The sequence below is a fragment of the Chrysemys picta genome, chromosome 10, assembly GCF_011386835.1.
Source record: "Chrysemys picta bellii isolate R12L10 chromosome 10, ASM1138683v2, whole genome shotgun sequence".
NCBI lineage: Eukaryota > Metazoa > Chordata > Testudines > Emydidae > Chrysemys > Chrysemys picta.
The window spans coordinates 82,336,140-82,354,100 of NC_088800.1; the positions used below are offsets into that span (position 1 = coordinate 82,336,140).

The 17,961-nt window shown below is 49.1% G+C and overlaps 1 protein-coding gene across 3 annotated transcripts in view; it reads right to left on the reverse strand.

Moving 5' to 3' along the window:
* CACNA1H (calcium voltage-gated channel subunit alpha1 H) overlaps positions 1–17,961 on the reverse strand; it is a 457,965-nt gene that overhangs the window by 161,227 nt on the left and 278,777 nt on the right. The window lies entirely within an intron of this gene.

Consider the following 17,961-nt stretch of genomic DNA (forward strand, 5'->3'; position numbering starts at 1 on the left):
GCAGGACTGGCATGGAGACCCTTTGCAGCACAGCAGGTGCGGAGGCGAGCCGCCACGGCGAATGCTGCTCACGCAGTGAAAACACTGCTGGGAAGGCTGCCGGCACTATAACAACTCTCTCATCCCCCTCCCAAATTGGCAGGTCCCCACCTGGGAGCCAGCGCAGCGCTCGGTGGGAGTGCACCCCCCCCACACGCGCCCTGTGAGGGAAGAGGCCGCAGGTCCCACAGAGAGAGGCGATGGCTGAGGGGCTCTCTCCTCTTCACTCAGAGGGCTTGTTAAGACTAGCTTCCCCGAAGCACTGCCCTTTGCCTCAATTAAGCAGCGACCCGGTGTCCGTCTCCCGCCTGGCAGGCCGTGGAACTCGTCTCTGAACCAGACTCATTAGTCTACAGCTTGGGAGAGAACGTTTTTAAAGAGCTGGAACCAGCGCCAAAGGTTCTCTCCGCCGCAGGTCTACAGCCGCCCCGCCACCCTATCTCTGGCTGCAGGTGGGAACGCTCGGCTGCTTGAACTCTTGCACAAACAGGGTCCTCCCCTTCCCGCGTCACCTCCTTTGGCTAGAGAAGCCCTCACACTTTTCCCTTTCCAGCTCGACACTGAAATGTTCCCAGCTGCCGTTCAGCAGGTCAGGTCTGGGCAAGAAGCAGGGGGATTGCCTTGCATACTGCGGCAAGTTATCACCTGAAAAGCTGGCCCACAGCAGCTTGGCTTTAATGAAATATTTATTCCTTGCTGCTCTCTGATAATTACTGGCCGTGGAAGGGATCCAGCTCTGTTGCCCACTTGTCTGTGTTGCTTTTTTTTTTTAATAAGTTTAAACGCTGTGTTCGAATCAGTTGTTGAAATGGAAAGATTAACAACGCAAATTGCAGTCAGGCCTAGGGAGGAGCGTGGCTGTAGCTTCCTGCTGTCCCCCACACACTCAACCTGACAGGCAGCCCCCAATCCTGGCCTCTTCACACCCACAGAGCTTGATCAATGTCCCTGAACTCAGACCTGCAACCCCCCTGCTTCCAGTCCTGGGCTTGTCCCCCTCAGCTCTGCCAAAGCGCCTCATTCCCACCTCGCAGCCCCCCTGCTATGTCACCCCTAAGTCCCTCTAGAACAGAGACGGTCAAACATGGCAGATCAGGTGCTAGACTCCTCCCACCTCCACAGCTGTGCTTTTAAGGGTCTTAGGGTAGGTCTACACTACCCGGTAGTTCGGCGGCAAGCAAATCGAACTTCTGGGTTCGACTTATCGTGTCTTGTCTGGACGAGATAAGTCGAACCCAGAAGTGCTCGCCGTCGACAGCGGTACTCCAGCTCGGCGAGAGGAGTACCGCGAAGTCGACGGGGGAGCCTTCCTGCCGCGTCTGGACCGAGGTAGGTTCGAACTAAGGTACTTCGAACTTCAGCTACGTTATTCACGTAGCTGAAGTTGCGTACCTTAGTTCGATTGGGGGGGTTAGTGTAGACCTGCCCTAAGAATACATACCCCTGGAAAAGGAGTGGGCTGCCCTCCAGTGAAGGCCCTTCCACTGGTACTACTTTTAGAAGATGCCTGTTTGTCAACCTGACCATTGCAACTGTCTCTTGAGGTAACAGCTGTTCTCCGGCAGCACAGCAGCTCTGAGGGGAGCAAGCATGGAGGAAGGAAACCAAGAGGAACACCAAACAATGTGTCTCTCCCCATCCTTCTCTGTGGGGAAACCTCAGCTTGCTTTCCTTTGTTTCTTAAGGACCACAGACCAACATGATTTTGCCAGGGCTACCTACTTCCACCTCAGAAAGAAGGCCCTGAGAATTGTGGGGGAGCTCAATGGCGCTGACCTGTTAGAGGAAGTCTGAGGCTTATGAGATTGCCCAAACGGCTCTTCCGGGGGTTCCACTCCCCTCACATGACCCCCCCCCCCACAGCACTGTCTCCAATTCCCGGTCCTTTTGTCCCATCCAGCTCTGGCACCAGGAAGCCACAGCAGAGATGCAATTCCCAGTCCTTCCCCATTCTGCCTACAAAAGTCTGCTTCTGCTCTCCACTGCATGCCTTTCTGTGGTGAGGCTCCAATGGTCTCATAATTAAGTGTGGGGAGTTTGCCAAAGGCTAAGACGTTTCGCAGGGGGGCAGGAGGCAAGATGTGGATACATGCAGGTCGGAGAACCCAGTTATAGGTGCAGCATAGAGCCCCACAAAAATCTAGGACTGGCCGTGTTCTTTGTCCCCAATAGCATCACAAATGGGGTTAGGATAGTTCTACCATAAGGCCTGCTAGTTAGCTTCAGTTTTATGCTGCATCCTGGTAATAAGGGTGGCCACACCACTGTGATGTCATGTCGGTGCGTCACAAGCCCAACGTTGCCAGGTCAGGAAGTTGGGCCAGTCCATTAGTTCATCACAGCTTCATGTCAACGCAGCCAAGTTATTTTGTTGCTGCACTAGGGTGCAACATCATCCCGCACTGCTGCAACAGCACAATACAAAGCCCCAACAATGCCACATGCTGACAGATCACCACCACGTTTCCTGCAGGTGCAGGTATTGCAACATCAGGCTCACGACACAGTCCCACAACATCACTCATTTTTTCCCCTGCAGGAGCAATTTTCAATAGGTGTCAGCTAGCAACAGGTCCGAAACAAAACCCTGGCTCCAAACGTCATGGCATGGGTCCACCTCCAGAAGTGGCTTACAGCAGAAATTAACTAATTAGCAAACTAGAGAGACACATGGCCAAGAGCAGCCATTCTGTGGTTCCTCTGGAGTCCTCTTTCTTGCTGAAAAAGTCAAGTTTGCCCCACTAAAAGCAACTCCCCCTTGGTGCATAGAACAAACTTCAGACACACCCAATTTCCAATTAAAAGCAATTTGGCTTTTCAATAAATCCATCTCCAGGCATGTCCCTGGGAAGAGCAAGCCGAGCATTAACAAGGAGTGAATCAGCCATCTCAAACTCTTTCTGTTGTTGCAGAATTTAAAAAAAACCAAAAGCACATTACCAAGGGCTGTATGCTTATCTCCAATCTGATTTAATTAGTCTGGGATTCAGTTTATGGTTCTGGAAGGCTAAGATAACTGGGAGCTTTAATTGCTGCATGGCTGGTGTGTGCCTTTTCACTAATCTTTGCTTACACCTGTAATTTCTGGGGCAAAGCAATGGAGTGTCAGAGCCTTGGACTTTTCACACTGTTTGCCTAGCACTGGCACAGATCCACTAGTACCAGTAATGTTGAAGTGCTAGTGTAGAGCAAGCACAGAGACTTTACCACCGGTAAACACCGCAGTGGGATAAAAAAGGTTTAGCGTGACAAGTGCTAGTGCAGACACGCGATCTGCTCTGTACAGCACCATGCACATCTAAAGTGCAATGTAATAATTAAATAAAACCAATCAATAGATAAGGAAAAAAGCCATAGGGCTCAGATAGAACTTAGATTTAACTTTCATAGAATCATAGGCTATCAGGGCTGGAAGGGACCTCAGGAGGTCATCTCGTCCAACCCCCTGCTCAAAGCAGGACCAGTCCCCACATTCAGGGCAGGGGCCGAGTCCTTGTTTCTGTGAAGTGCATAGTGAACTTCTAGGTACTCGCTAATGAGAATTTAATTAAATTCCGTAAATACGGCCATACTGCTTTACTTTTAACCTATCGCTTTAAGCCTTCACCTAAGTCCTTCTAAAAAGTTACAGCACTCAGTAACTGTGTTCCAGCACAAACTTCGTAGGGCAGCGCTGACGGTAGGAGTTGCTGTGAACATCATTCACTGTGAAGTTCGTCTCCTCTGCCCCCCTGGTAATTGAAACACTTCTCAAACCAACATCCAATCAGCTCCATGGATTGGGAAATGGAGCGAGTCAAATGGATAATTTGCCATTTAATGGCGAACTGAGCTAGTTACATGTCATTTCCCACCCAGCCACCCACGGGTCACCCTGCTCTAGACGGGATTCTATGATTTTTCTGCTCTACTGCTGCTATTGTTGCTTGGAAAGTGGCGTTCTGCTTTTGACTCTTTCCACAACCCTGCTAGCTCTGTGAGTAATGTCCGTCCATCTGCCACCTCCAGCACGAAAGTCCTTGCCGGCCAGACCGATCTTTGGGTGTGGAAGGGGAGGACTGGTGGAAACATCTTAAATAACAAAATCGGACCAGAGGGCAACTGAGAACACACGTCTGTGAGGTTTTCAGCAACTCTGGGTATATTTACTTATGGAATCCTTACGTGCAGGGGAAGTCACAGCAAAGCTTCTAAGATGGAGGCCTGAGGTAACAAGCATATTGCAACTAGAGAAGCAGAACCACAATGTTCAGCTCCATCTCCTCAGGATTCCAGATTTCAGGGGCCTAGTGGAGCCATTAGCTAAGCAAGCAATAATGTGAGATTATCTGGGAGCAGGAGTGGAGAAAGAATAGATTTTTCTGTTATAAAATAACGAAAAATAGCTAGCTCTTCTCTGGCACTTTTCCTTAGTAGTTCTCAAAGCTCTTTACACAGGCAGACAGTAGCATTATCCCCATTGTACAGATGTGGAAACTGAGGCTCAGCAGTTAGATCTAAGGCCCGGTTTAGGGGTGTGTAGGAAGATGCACCCCTAACATTCATCCCTGCAATTAAATGATTGCTTCAAGACCGGGGTGATCCACTCACCAAATCTCTGAGCCTGCACCAGCCATAATCTTGTCGGAGACTGCACGGTTTAGCGGTTAAAACTCAAGGAAGCAAGCACGTGGGAAGTCCCAGCTAAACCAATGGCTCCTGTGCAGTTTGTCTTATTCATCCACCCAGGACTTTTTTGAGAGAAGCATCAGTAAACCAAGCTGGGAAATTGCTACCAAAACCGCAATAAAAAACGGGAGTCTGCTTCTCTGAGCTGAAGAGGCCCAGGGGAAATAAATGACATCTTATTTATATGGAATCCAGGGCCTGGAACTAGACAGAAGCGTGGGGGCAGGGATCTCTCCCTTATCGGATTTGTTTCAGGATGGCCCAGGCAGATGCAACGCTAGCTGAAGTCAAATGGGGGTACAAAGGCTCAGCACCTCTGAAAATCCGGCTGCCTATTGCGTTTGGTAGAGATTTACCGGGCCTGTACACCGGTGAAACCATTCAGCACAAAACTCTGGTTTTTCTTCGTCCTGTATAATTCGCCTTTTCCGTGGAGAAATAGCAAACACACAAGCTCAGCCGTTCCGATCCCTTTTTTCCAGGGATAACCTTAGAACAGCTCCACCATGGAGCTAGGACGACTCACAGCGGCTGAGGATCTCCCTCTCCTTCCAGCTCAGGCCTAATGCATCAGATAAAACCCTGTTTCCCGGCTCAAGGGTATAGCCATCACCCCCAAGGTGAGATATCAGTCTTCCCCCACCCCAGTCTCTCCCTTCCTGTTCTTGAAGCAGCTGGTTTTATGGCCCCTTCACTGGAGAGCCGGAGTGAATGCGGATTGCTATTAACTCCTTATTTGCCAAGGCCAAGGCAAGCTCTCCGTGCCCTGTCTCAGGGCCTCACACTGGGCCCCATATCCGGCCCACAGGACGTGCCACAGTATACAGAATGTCTGCATCTTGAGTTGAAGAGACAGAGACGGCACATTAAACTATTGCATCTTCCCAGCCTGCCTGAATTCCTCCTGCCCACCCACAAGCCTCTTTTGTTCCGAGGGAAATTTCCATCCAAAACCAGGCTGAAGAACAGTCCGAGTGCTGTATTCCTGCTGTTCTTGTTATGCGACTGAATGCTATGTCGTCACACTGAGAGAGGGAGATTCTTGTGAAGGATTAAAATGTGCCGAGGCACACGTGTATAAGTGTGTGGAGGTTTTCAGGGGAGAGAGAGAGAGCAGAGCGCATGAAGGTAGCTGAAAGATTTGGGGGAGGGGAAGGGAAGAAGGAAGAGTTAAAACAAAACCAAAACCCCTCACACCAGAAGAAAGTTTGCTTGGAACATAATCAGCAGACATCCCCACTGTCTGCAGTTGGGCCTTAGAGGAACAAAAGGCACAGGAATGCACCTGACATATGCTGGAGGCTGCGTGTGGGTGGAAGCCGTGTGGGCGTGTTACATCCTGTGCCAATTGTCTCTTCAACGTGGCCTTCTCAGAGAGTTTGATTTTCAGCAGCCCGTTAGGCTACAAAATAACCAGGGAGAGAATGACTGTAATACAGGAAGTGGTGACCGGGGGAGAGAGAAGACAGACAGCTCGGGGGGTTGCTAATGGGCTGTGTCAGTCAGTCGCTGGCTGGTCGGAGCCCAGACTGATAGGGAGTGAGAGGCATTGCCTCAGAGGCTCTGGGTGAAACACACTGGCGGTCTCAGCGCGGTCACGGCACAGCTGGGGCAGCGGCTGGCTTGTTCCTGCAAAACACTGGATTTAAACGCAGCTCTAGCACAAATGGGTCCAACCCCCAGTGAACGCACTGGGAACTGCTCACGCTTATGCTAGGGCAGAGCAAGTCGGAGAGTCACTTTGTCAAGCAAAAGGCCGTTCAGCGTGGGGGGATGCATGCTGAATCTGCAGCGCCAGCGCAGAACAAAGGCTGCGGGGGCTGATTAAGCCAGCCATGGCTCTCAGGCCTGAGGGAGCAATCGTAGGGCCTCTCTGCACGACACAGAGGGAGGTCTGGGAGCAGCAGCAGCTGAGGGCGACATGAAGAGCCCCATTTTGGCCTCACTTTCTTACTAGTCAGCACTCTTCGCACGATACGCTCACCCTGGGAAGCGGCATCCACATGCGGCCCTAGTAAATCTGTTATTGATGGCTGCACGTTCCCTGTCCTGGTGGCTCAGCATGCAGCGTGCTGCGTTCCAAGGAGTTCCGGCTACTGCTCCGTAAATTCCATTTGACTTCCTGGCCGTGACCTTTTAGATGCAGCGTATGGAGAAAAACCAAACCCGATGTAACAGCCGTTCCAGCTACTGCCTGGAAATAGACCGGAGCTCCCCTGCCTCCTGCCGGTCTCATTTACTGTTTGAGACCGCGACATTTCTGGCCCAAATGTTCCCTTTGACAACGCGATGCAAAGCAGCGTTTCCAAGCGCTGTGCTGGAGGGGACGGCTTTTCCTCTTCCAGCCCATAGGTATGAAAGACCATAAATGCCCTAGAGCCACACGTCTGAAACCCACTAGCAGTGACTCAGCACCCTCCGCCGTCCAAGGGAGACCGCAACTTGCAGCGTCTACCGCCGGAGTCTTGCAAATGAGACTCAGCAACCTGTGGTTTGTGTCATCCGGGCGTGGCTAACACAGAGCCCACCCCCAAACCTTTCCCACTTTGCATTGTGCTGTGCGTTGGCTGACTTTGCAGCAAGGTAACTGTAGTACAGTCTGGTAATGTCTCTTTAAAATCAGTCCTGTGCTATCACCAGAGCGCCTCCCATTGGAACGGGTCTCTCATCCGATGCAGACACACCCATGGTCCATAGGAGCCAGCTTGTTATATATCTAATAAAGAGACTTTATCCCCCTGGTCTCACTCTGGGGCTGCAGGAAGATACCCTCAGCTGCTTGACGGTGTTAGAAAGTGCAACAGTAATCAGCTCCGGCGCAAGGCATCAGCAGACTAAACAATTCCTTAGGGCCCTGAGCAGCTCAATGGGTCCCTCTATTTGCTGTCTATTATGTGTTGTGTGTAGGGGGCCCCCAAAATATTTCTGCTTAGGGCCCCCAATGGGCTAGCACCGCCTCTGACAGTAACAAACCATGGGGACGCCTAGCAACTGCCTAGTTTTCCTCGGTAGTTAAGAAGCTCATCCTTGTTATCCGGGTCTCCTGAGTTCATTACAGGGCAAGTACTGTTTTGCAAAGGCCTTCGAACCTGTAAGGAAAATCTACATGTTCCCACGTCGGCAGGAGAGACGTTTCTGCCATTAGGTGCTCTCTCATCTTGCAGCCCTGGTTATCCAGAGAGTTCCTGGAATTACAGCAGCCTTTGGTCTTAACCAGGCGAAGAAAAGGGCATTTGAGCCCCACATGCTCCAACTCCTGGGTTTGCTGACAAGAATATAGCAGCAAACAGAACAAAAGTGGCTTGGGCTAAGCAAGATAGTTCCACCCAGTGAGGTCCAGGCAGTGTGTTACTCTTCAGACTCCTCGTCTGTCCTCCTCTGGAGTTAAAACTACTAAGCAGAGGAGAAACATAAAATCCCCTGGAGTGATGGGGAGTTGGAAACCTGCGTCTTGGATCCTAGCAGGTGAGCTCAGTCCATAGGTGTGCGTACTGCTGCAGGGAGAGCCACCATGAGAAGAAGGATGGTCTTGTGGCTTAGGCGTTGGCAGGGGACCTGGAAGATTTGAGTTCAGTTGCCAGTTCTGCTGACTGTGTCCTTGGAACAAGACACTTGCCCTCTCTGGGCACCAGCTTAAAAAAAAAGAAGGCAATTTTGACCAGAATCTGTTTTGATCCATTCGTGGCATTTCAGATGACATGCCTTTCAACGCAGCCTCTAATTGCTCACCCAGGAAAACCAGCCCAGGCAGGAGTGCAGTAGATGAACCACTGTAATGAGCCAGACAGATGTCAAACTAAGCAGAGACTCATTACCTTCAGTGGCCCACACGCAACCTCCTTCCCCAACTCTGGAACCAGGAGCCCACTGGTTGCTAATGGCTGCGGGGTCGGGTCAAGGCTCCATCTCTCCTGGGTAATTGTAATTAGGATTCCACCCAGAGCAGAGCTGGATTTTCAAAGGGGGAGAGACCAGCTGGATTGATGATTGGACAATTAGCAGCTGATGGATGCCAAAGCCCACTTGCTGGCGGTTGTTTCATGTTTAAATGTGCGGACAGAGACACATGCCATAATCACTGAGCATGGACCCAGGATTCAAGAGCGATCCAGGCAGGTGTGACCGATGCATGCGTGTGATGCCAACCCCCTAATCTTCCACCCTGGTTATTATGAAAACTGTCCATCCCAGTCCAGTGTAATCAGACAGAGTGCAATGCTCTATGGCACACACGCGTTTGTAGCTATCTGTCCTCCCAGCTGCAAGTCAGTTAATACATGTTTGTCTTCCCAAATCAATCTTTTCCATTGCACCCTCTCTCCCTCCTGGGTTATATTTAACCTCTTGATTCGATACACTCCCCCTGTACATTAAAACTGGGCAGAAGGATGGTAAATATGGCTAGTGAAACCAAAGGTTGGTGAGGGCAGAGAGATGGGCACCATGCCAGACATTTCTGCTAGAGGATAAATGTTGTCCGCAGCTGTACCACCTTGGGCGGTGATCTAACAAGCTAGCTAGGGTCAGATCTGGTCAGCGTGTTGGCGGGAGGCTTCTGGGGGAAGCCCGGTTAACTAATGATTTTTGAAGCGGAAAAAGGTTTGCGTGTGAGGTTTGGAGGGAAGTTTGGCTTCGTTCTTACATTATCAGGCCTGTTTTTTCCTGCCTCTTTTGCTCAATTTTGCACCTGCACTAAAATCACTTTAAAAAAAAAACGAACATCCTCCACAGAGGGCCAAACGCAGCCAATGGGCATCCACAGCGTTGTGTCCACTTACGCCAGGCCTGATTTCTACAGAGAGTCTTTGCTGGCTCTGAATAATCAGTGCTGCTCCTTTGGGTCTGTGCTGCTAAGGAGATCACAAAATTGAGACTCCACTTTCCCCCCTTCCATCCCATTACAAAAAGCCAGCGCTGTGGCTGCTCACTGAACAATGGCTACTCCCTACGTTTACTGTAGTGGCCATAAGAAAAAAATCCCATGTCATGGTAGCAATGTAGCAAACTTAAGATCCTTTCTTGGTGTCCAGTTGTAGCGAGTGGCCTGTCAGCGATTCCAAATGGGTAAAAAAAATGCAAAGCAAAACCATCATCCAATGGTAAAGCGCCGGTGAGATCCATGCACCAAATGGAAGCTACTCATCTGAAACCGCCTCCCTTGTTCAGGCGGGGACAGGCCAGTTGGTTATATTGTTATTTGCAACTAGACATCCTTTGCATAACTTGCTAATGGCTGTGAATCCACTCATCACTAGACCCCTGGGCTGGGAGGACAAACGCACCAGAAATGAAGAGTGGATTAGCACCTCTTTCTCTGCCAGCTGGCCTGTCTGTCTGTCGTGCGTGCTGCAGTTGTATGTCTCGTGGAGATGGAGGATTAACAACGCTGTCCAGTTCTAACACAGGCAGTGGCAGTCCAAACTCCCTGCCCACTGCCGTGCAAGCACGCCTCAGTGCCGGCTCAGAGGAACTATCCTCCAGGAAGGAAGGCAGTAGTTTATCTTCATCTACAGGCTTTGGAGCTCACGATAAGCAGGCTCCTGCCAGGTGCTGAGTGCCCTGGATGTCCCATGAAGCCAGGGGGAGTTGAGAGCACTCAGCACTTCGTGGGATTGGGCCTTTCAAGAGGAAATTCCTCTCCAGGGGAAATCAGACTGACAAATCCACTGGCTTAAGGAAAGCCAGAAGGGCCGGTTAAACTACACTCACAAGCACCTTTCACACAAACCCACAGAGCTGTCTGCAATGCCCTCTACCTACTTCCTCAATGCTTTGAAAAAGCCAAGCAGCCAAAGGCACTGCGGCGTGGAGCGGCTCCGGAGTTAATTAAGACTGAAGTGCTCGTGTTCTACCTGTCCGGCAGCGTGAGCTAAATACGACACATCACAGCTCTTTCGCCGAATTTCTTCAAAGGCTCGAAGGAGGAGAAAAATGCTCTTACGAATAATGGCATGCGAGGAACAGCCCGCCAGCAGCCTGGGCAAGCCGGAGGTGACCTGGATTCTTTTTCTTTCTAGAGTTAAAGGTTCATTCTGGATTGATGGGTGGCAGGGGCAAGCATCTGGATAGGCTGCTGGATTGAACTTGTTGCTGACACACACACACACACACACACACACACACACACACTCACTCCTTCGGGTGCTTATCGCAGTGATGCCAGATCTGACACACCACACAAGAAGCCCTGGGTATGACACCTCAGGGGAAGGTCCCCCGCTGCTTAGCTCCCTCCCACCACAGGAACTCATTTGGGAGTGGGGAGATCACTATGGAGCTGGTGTTCAGGGTACACCTTTGTCCCCCATGCTATTTTTATTCTACTTCTCCTCAGGAAAACAGTCTTGGGGAGTCTGATCTGTGTAAGAACCTCTGACCTTGGCCTCCTAGGTACGGTAATCGCTGAAGTTTCTTGTAGAAAGTCAAACTGTCCAGACATCTTCTGCCAATGACAAAGCACCGTTCTGGCAATGAAGACCTCAAAGGGAGGAAATTAACTAGAAACTGTAGTCAAAGGGCCAGATCTCACTTAGACTGGTTACTCCAGTTAAATGTCATGGGTCTGATTCTTCCCTGCTCCTCGTATAGTCATTTAGACCAGCTCAAAGTGGGTTTAAAACACCATCATTCTCATTGGGTAGCATTTTACATCGCACTGGTGTAATGATAGCAGGGTTGCAGAGAATCGGGCTCTGTGATTGCACGGGAGTCACTCCCAATTTACAGGGGTGCTCGGGAAATCAGAACCAGGATTCTAGTCTTTGCCGACTACCCAAACCCCACTTGCTCCTTCTCATATTCTGGACTGTTGTCCCCCTCTGGCAGCTAAACGGAATGGGAAAAGTTCATGCCCGTCTCTTTTGTCTTGGCCTCCAGCAGCAGGCGCAGATGGGAGGAAAGCTGTGGTGTGTCCTTCTGCCCAAAGGGCAGTCAAAGGGCTAGCAACCATTATCTTAGGCTGAGGAGAACAACAACGGGCATTAGGGACATGGAATGTTTGGCACACGACACTAAATGACCAGAATCTCAATCCCCTTTCAGTACAGACGTCTATTCTCTTTGCCTCTGTTTAAAGCCATGGCTTAATTTTAATCCTATGTCCAATGCATAAGGGTTTTTTCTTTCTTTTGACTGCTCTCCCTGGAGCTGAAAGGCATGACTGAGGGCCAGACACATCTAGTTCACAGCAGCAAGGGGAAAAACCTACCAAGGGCACTAAAGCAAATGGGCGAAATTCTCCCCTCGGTTTCACCCATGCAGCCCTATTTACTTCAATGATGTAGGAACTTCCTCTGTCACAAGCCTGTCTGAGCCACCACATTTGTTTCTGCTGTTCAGTGGGGTGGCACTGAATACTGCATTTATGCCAACGTCTACCACAGTAGCACGAGTGGCACTGAAGTTATTGGGGCCTTGCTGACATACATGGGGTGGTGTTTGTAAAAATGAGAGCAGAATCTAGCCCTCCAAGAGCCTTTCAGGATGCCCGAGGGGACAATTATTCCATCAGCAGGGTGACCACAATGAATATTTCCACTGGGATTTGTTCTCTGTCTAGCAGGGCAAACCTCAAAAGGTTTGGGGGTTCTATTCCATTCTTCTATGCACTCAAAAATCCGGAAGATGATTTCAGAACTGTTGGTCTTGACCCTGCTCCCACTGAAGTTAATGTGGGTGCTGCCATGAATCTTAACAGGTGCTGGATTGGATTCTTTGGGACTGAAAAGCTGCACTGGATTCTTGGAAGAACAAGCTTTCTTCTGAGATTTGCAGCCAAGACAAAAATCGCCCAGAAACATCCCTTCCTGTGGAATTTCACTGCGTCTGCCTCTGTGAATGTTTTCCTGGCACCCAGAAGCGCAGACTCAGGGGAATGACAAAGACAGATGAGAAGGTACAAATTTTGATCAAGCCTCAGAAATTATTCACTCCCAGTTTGGGGCCAAGCTTTGGGGTGGTGGTGGTGAGTGGGGCTATTTTACACAAACCAAATGCAGTTTTAGGAGTGATCTCTCACTCCATAGAGAACAAGAGTCAAAGTGGGAGTTCTGTTGTAACATTTGGACATAAGGGGAAATATACGAGCCCCGTCCCTTCCTTCAGGGCTGCAGAGGGCCCCAGACGCAATGGAACAGGTACAAGGCCTTACACTATTACTCCAGTGTAACTAACAGCAGAATCAAGTCCAGTGCATTTGCACCCCCCTAAGCCTTCCGCTGCTAGTGACTCCCTGTACATCCCTAAGCAACTGGATTTTTAGGTGGCAGACATGGGAAAGTTGATCCGCAGCAACTTTGGATCCACCTGCTACTGTTCCCTGTAGACCAGGCGTGTAGGAAAAGTGTGGGCTACAGTAGTAGCCACAGAAGTGCTGCCATGCCTGGAGCCCAGGACTCCCTCCCTCAGCACCAAGTCCGGTGACACAGGGAACCCAATTTAGCTCTTAACGATAAGGATTGAGCCCTTGATTAGAAAAGCCTGCAGTGCCTTTGATGTGGCTAATGGATGTTATGTAACAGCCTGTTCCTCTGTGCTGGTTAGTTTTTGTACTTAGCAAGTGATCCCCGTGTGGTTAATTTTTAAAGGCTCCACTTTGCAGCAAAAAAAAAAAAAAAAAAACCAACAAAAAAAACCCCCATACATAATTTTGACTACGGGGACACAAACCGGTCAAAGAGATTAGAGAGACCCGCCTATGTCAATTACGGCGCTCTGCTCCAGGCGCCCAAAACACTGCACTCATACTGTGCTTGCCCACTGTAAAATGGAAATGCAACCTCTCAGAGCGCAGTGTTAACACAGCTTCGTGAGCTTTTAAATGACAACTGTGTGATTATCTTATGACTGATGGAAAGTCCCAAAGTACGCTGCGCGGTCTTTGATTGGCACTGGCGAGAGAACCCTGAGTCATCGGTATCAGAGCAATAAGACGTAGGAGGGGGAAAGTGACATCTCAGACTCAGAGGGCAGCTGATAGCTACAGAGAGATCTGAACACGCATAATAGTTTTTATTTGAGGTTCTAAAAAGGCTTCCTAGCATCATGTCTCTCAGCATCGCTGGCCAGTTGAATAAATGTTGCAATGCCCGTTTTATATAATTAATAGAGGCCCAGAGATGTAAAGTGACTTGTCCAAGATCACGCAACAAGGTAGTCACCGAATCAGAGTGAGATAGGCCCCAGGAGTCCTGCATCAGAACTGAGGGATGGTCTCTGCACACTGGCTAAGATGCGACACGTGCTGTGAATACTAGGCAGTCACAAATAGGATATGATGTGGTAATTAGGGGGGTGTCATAATCCATACACATAAGGGTACAGAGTTAAAGTTGCACATGCAGGCTGAACTCAGGCACTTCCTCGCTGCTGTGTGGTCAACGTCCATCTTTAGCGGTCTCAGAAGTGAGATTTTTCTACAGGATTTTCATTATGAATCCAAACCACAGTTCATATTCATCTGGGAGTGTCCAGAAATCTTCATGCATTCAGTCTGGATCGCGGTTGGTGTGGCTGTTAAGGTGGGTGCTAGGACATACATGACATGAATATGGGCTCAATCCGTAACGCTCAGATTCAAATCCAGATCCTGAATGCCCCAAATTTCGGGGTGGTTGGTTCAGGCCTAGGTCTAGAGGCTCGGAGTTTTCCCTTTGATACGCTGAATAGCTTTGGAAACAAGCAACTGCATTTGTAGAGCCATATTTCAAGATACCAGCTGTGATATGCACCACTTATAAAGGAGCAGTGGCATTGACCTGAGTGGCCGGGGGAGATCCTGGCTCTCAGACACAGCACTCATATCCTGAGCTCCCTTTATAATCGCTGCTGCTCTCATTTACTCGTCTTAGCAAGGGACAGTTTTGTTCTCTTAGGGGCTCCAGCTCTCTATTCCCCACACCCTGATTTTTGACTTTTTCCTAACAGTTCTCTCCATGTCTCTCCCCTTCTTTCTAGGCCTTCCTGGTTTCTCATTGGTGTTTTCCTTCTTTGAATAGGAGACAGCTACTTGCATGAAAACACCAGCTATTCCAGCTCTAAGACAACATGGATTTCGACGGCATTCAAGCTCTCACTTTTTCCCCTGACATGTTGCTGCACAAAGAGGGGGGAAAAAAAGCCTTAGATCAAAGTTAAATCCATTTACGGTGAGAGATTTTGATCCGCCCAGAAAGATCTGATCCTCGAACATCCATCTCTCTTCCCTTTGTTAAGTACCGTAGGGCCCGCAGATGTGTTTCTCCCCACTGCCGTTCCGTGACTGAGCCTAGCGTCAGGCTGGGCTCTTCCACCCTGCGATTCTCCAGTGCTTCTTAGTCACAAGTGGTGTCAAAGGTGGCAGAGGGACCGCATGTGCTTCACAACCCTCACGCTATTCCTATGTCCCTGACACAAGGGACACATCCAAACATGCCCAATACATGCCGTGCCATGCCTCTTATTTTAACTAATTATAAGAACAAAGCCCCCTTTGCATGTGGCAATAGGATGTCTATCAGGAGCGGTGGAAGTGCCCGAAAAGTTGAGTGGGGCCAGAGGTGACCAAACCGTTCCCCCCACCCCCAAGCCCCGCTCCCGCACCGCCTCTTCCACGCTCCCCCCCCCCCCCCGAGGCCCCACTCCTGCGCTGCCTCTTCCACGCCCCCCCGGAGGCTCCACTCCTACGCCGCCTCTTCCACGCCCCCCCCCGAGGCCCCGCTCCCACGCTGCCTCTTCCACGGCCCCCCCGAGACCCCGCTCCCACGCCGCCTCTTCCATGCCCCCCCGCCTCTTCCCCCCCACCCCCGCTCACTCCTCTCCACCCGCTACCCCCGTCGCTCGCCCATATGGCTGGAAAAAGTGGAAGGGCATAGCTGTTCCGGTGCCCCTGCTCTCTCTACTGCCTTATAAAATGACACTCTACGTGTTCATAGCATTGCGCAAGCCCCAACAAACCGTGCGGCTGTAAGGGAGCTTTGCAGAACATTATTCTCATGTTACAGACAGGCAAACGGAGTCACAGAAAAGCTAAGTGACCTACCCCAAAACTGCACTGTCATTGCCAAAACTGAGAGGGGAGCTCTCGGGTTCCTGGCTGCCAACCTCACCCTCCTTGCGCTACAGTGCATGGTGTCCACTTTTTACACCGCGTGAAACATGCATTTGCAAACACATTCTATAACAGATCTACTGGTACAGCACAGAAAATGTATATTTTCCACAGAGCTAATCCCACAGCGAATTGCTTTTGCACTCTCTATGTGAAGAGAGCAGGGTCCGATTTTGGTCTATTCATAGGGTTCCACCAGGGCATTCTCCAAACCTACCCAGAATGCTACCAGTGCCCGAGCAGATACTCATCCCAGGGTGCCTGTGCATTCGCATTAAAGCATCTTCTGAGCCCTTTAGTAAAATATGATAATATGTGATTAAGGCCTGACTGGAATCACCTCTAGCTTTCGTGTTTTGGGGCAACACAGAGGCTTGTTTTGGGAGGCCCTATCCCAACAATCTGCACTTCCCCTCCCCCTCTCTTTCCTCATGGAGCACAATGGCTTACTCATTCTGGGGGAGAAGGGGCTAAAAATTAGTGGAGTTTACCAAAGTGTGTTTAATAGTCAAGGTATCTGTCCAAAGAATGGGTTCATTCAGAAGACTGAAATTATTGTGTCATCCAGGACATAGGACAAAACGGAGGCCTTATTGCCCATCTAGGGAAAATGACCTACATGCAGCACAACTCCTGGCAGGAGTCGAGGAGGAATGTGTCACATATTGGGAATGATACCTGCAATTATCATTTTCAAGGAATTGACTGGGTTTCTTTAGTTTGTGTTTGGGATATTCTTGACGCCAACCCACCAGAACAAGTGCTAGCATCCTAGAGGCAATCAGGAAGCCGAACAAGCACCCTACACAAGCACACTTCAGGCTAAAGCTTAATTGCTCCGATCAGGAGAGAAACTTGGGGAACCAGTGAGGCGGAAGGAACCCGTGATGCTATAGATGACATTGTCATGTGACAATGGTAAAGCATCTCAGAAGTAGCTTTCATCTAGCACTGAACAATGAGCTAGATGAAAGAAAAAGGAGAATAGTTTTATCCTTCAAACTACTATGCCTCTCTTTCACTGCAGAACTGCTACCTAGATCCTTCTGGGTCCAGCCCCTCCTGGCTGGATTCCTGACGGAGTTTTAAAGAAACAGAACACACATCATCATCACATGCTTTACAGGGAAAATGGCCCTATGTGATTCAGAGTCAGACAGCCTAGCAGGGTAACCAGCACTTCCCACCAGGAATAAACTGCAACACATGTTTCAGAACACACACACGTACACAAACACACCCCTCTGACATTTCTGCATTTGCTATTGCAGTGTTGCCAGCTCTGGAGTCTCGCACGATTTGATGTTTATCTTAAATCTTCAGCTCCCGGAGTGGTGAATTTCAGCTTTCATTAAAATAAAATGTAAGAGCCTGTCTCCTGTGCTTGTAAAAAAAAAAGTTTGGAAATGTGAACTCTAAAGGTACAGAAACCAGAAGGCAAATATTAAAAAAAAAAATCCCAAAGGTATAATTATTATTTTAAATCTCGTGATTTTTTTTAGGCCAATTTCATGATTTGGGGGTAGGGGGGTGACTCATGATTTTTCAGTGCTTGAGGTTAATAATACTGCTATTGGTAGCACTCATATTGACATTGTCTGGGACCAATCTGAAAAACCAAGGGAAAAAATCCAGTTCGATTTGAACCAAAACCAATTTTTTCATCGAATCAAAAATCTCGAAAAAAATTCACTGCTAATGGATCAAAATATTTTGGGTCAGCTCAGACAGAAATCTAATGGTTTTTTGATTCATTTAAAGTCAACTGAAAAGTTTCAGACAACTATCAATTTTGTTTTGACTTTCATTTCGATTTGCTATTTTGGGGTCTCTTCCACCCTTTTTTTTTTTTAAATAGTCAAATTTGAATTCAAAATGCCATTGTGAATCATAAAAGTCAAAATGAGACATTTACAATGGTCAAAACAAAATGTTCTGAGGTTTTTTGAAAAAAAATAAAAATCGTTTTGTTCCTGGGCAAAACTATTGGTTGAATTCAACCCAAGTTTTGCAAATAGTTTCAGAGAAATGAAAAATGCATTTTCAATGAAAAAAAAAAATCTGTGGTTGAAATTTTTTTGCCCTGCTCTAGTTCAGTGCTTCTCAAAGTCGGGCCGCCACTTGTTCAGGGAAAGCTCCTGGCGGGCCGGGCCAGTTTGTTTACCTGC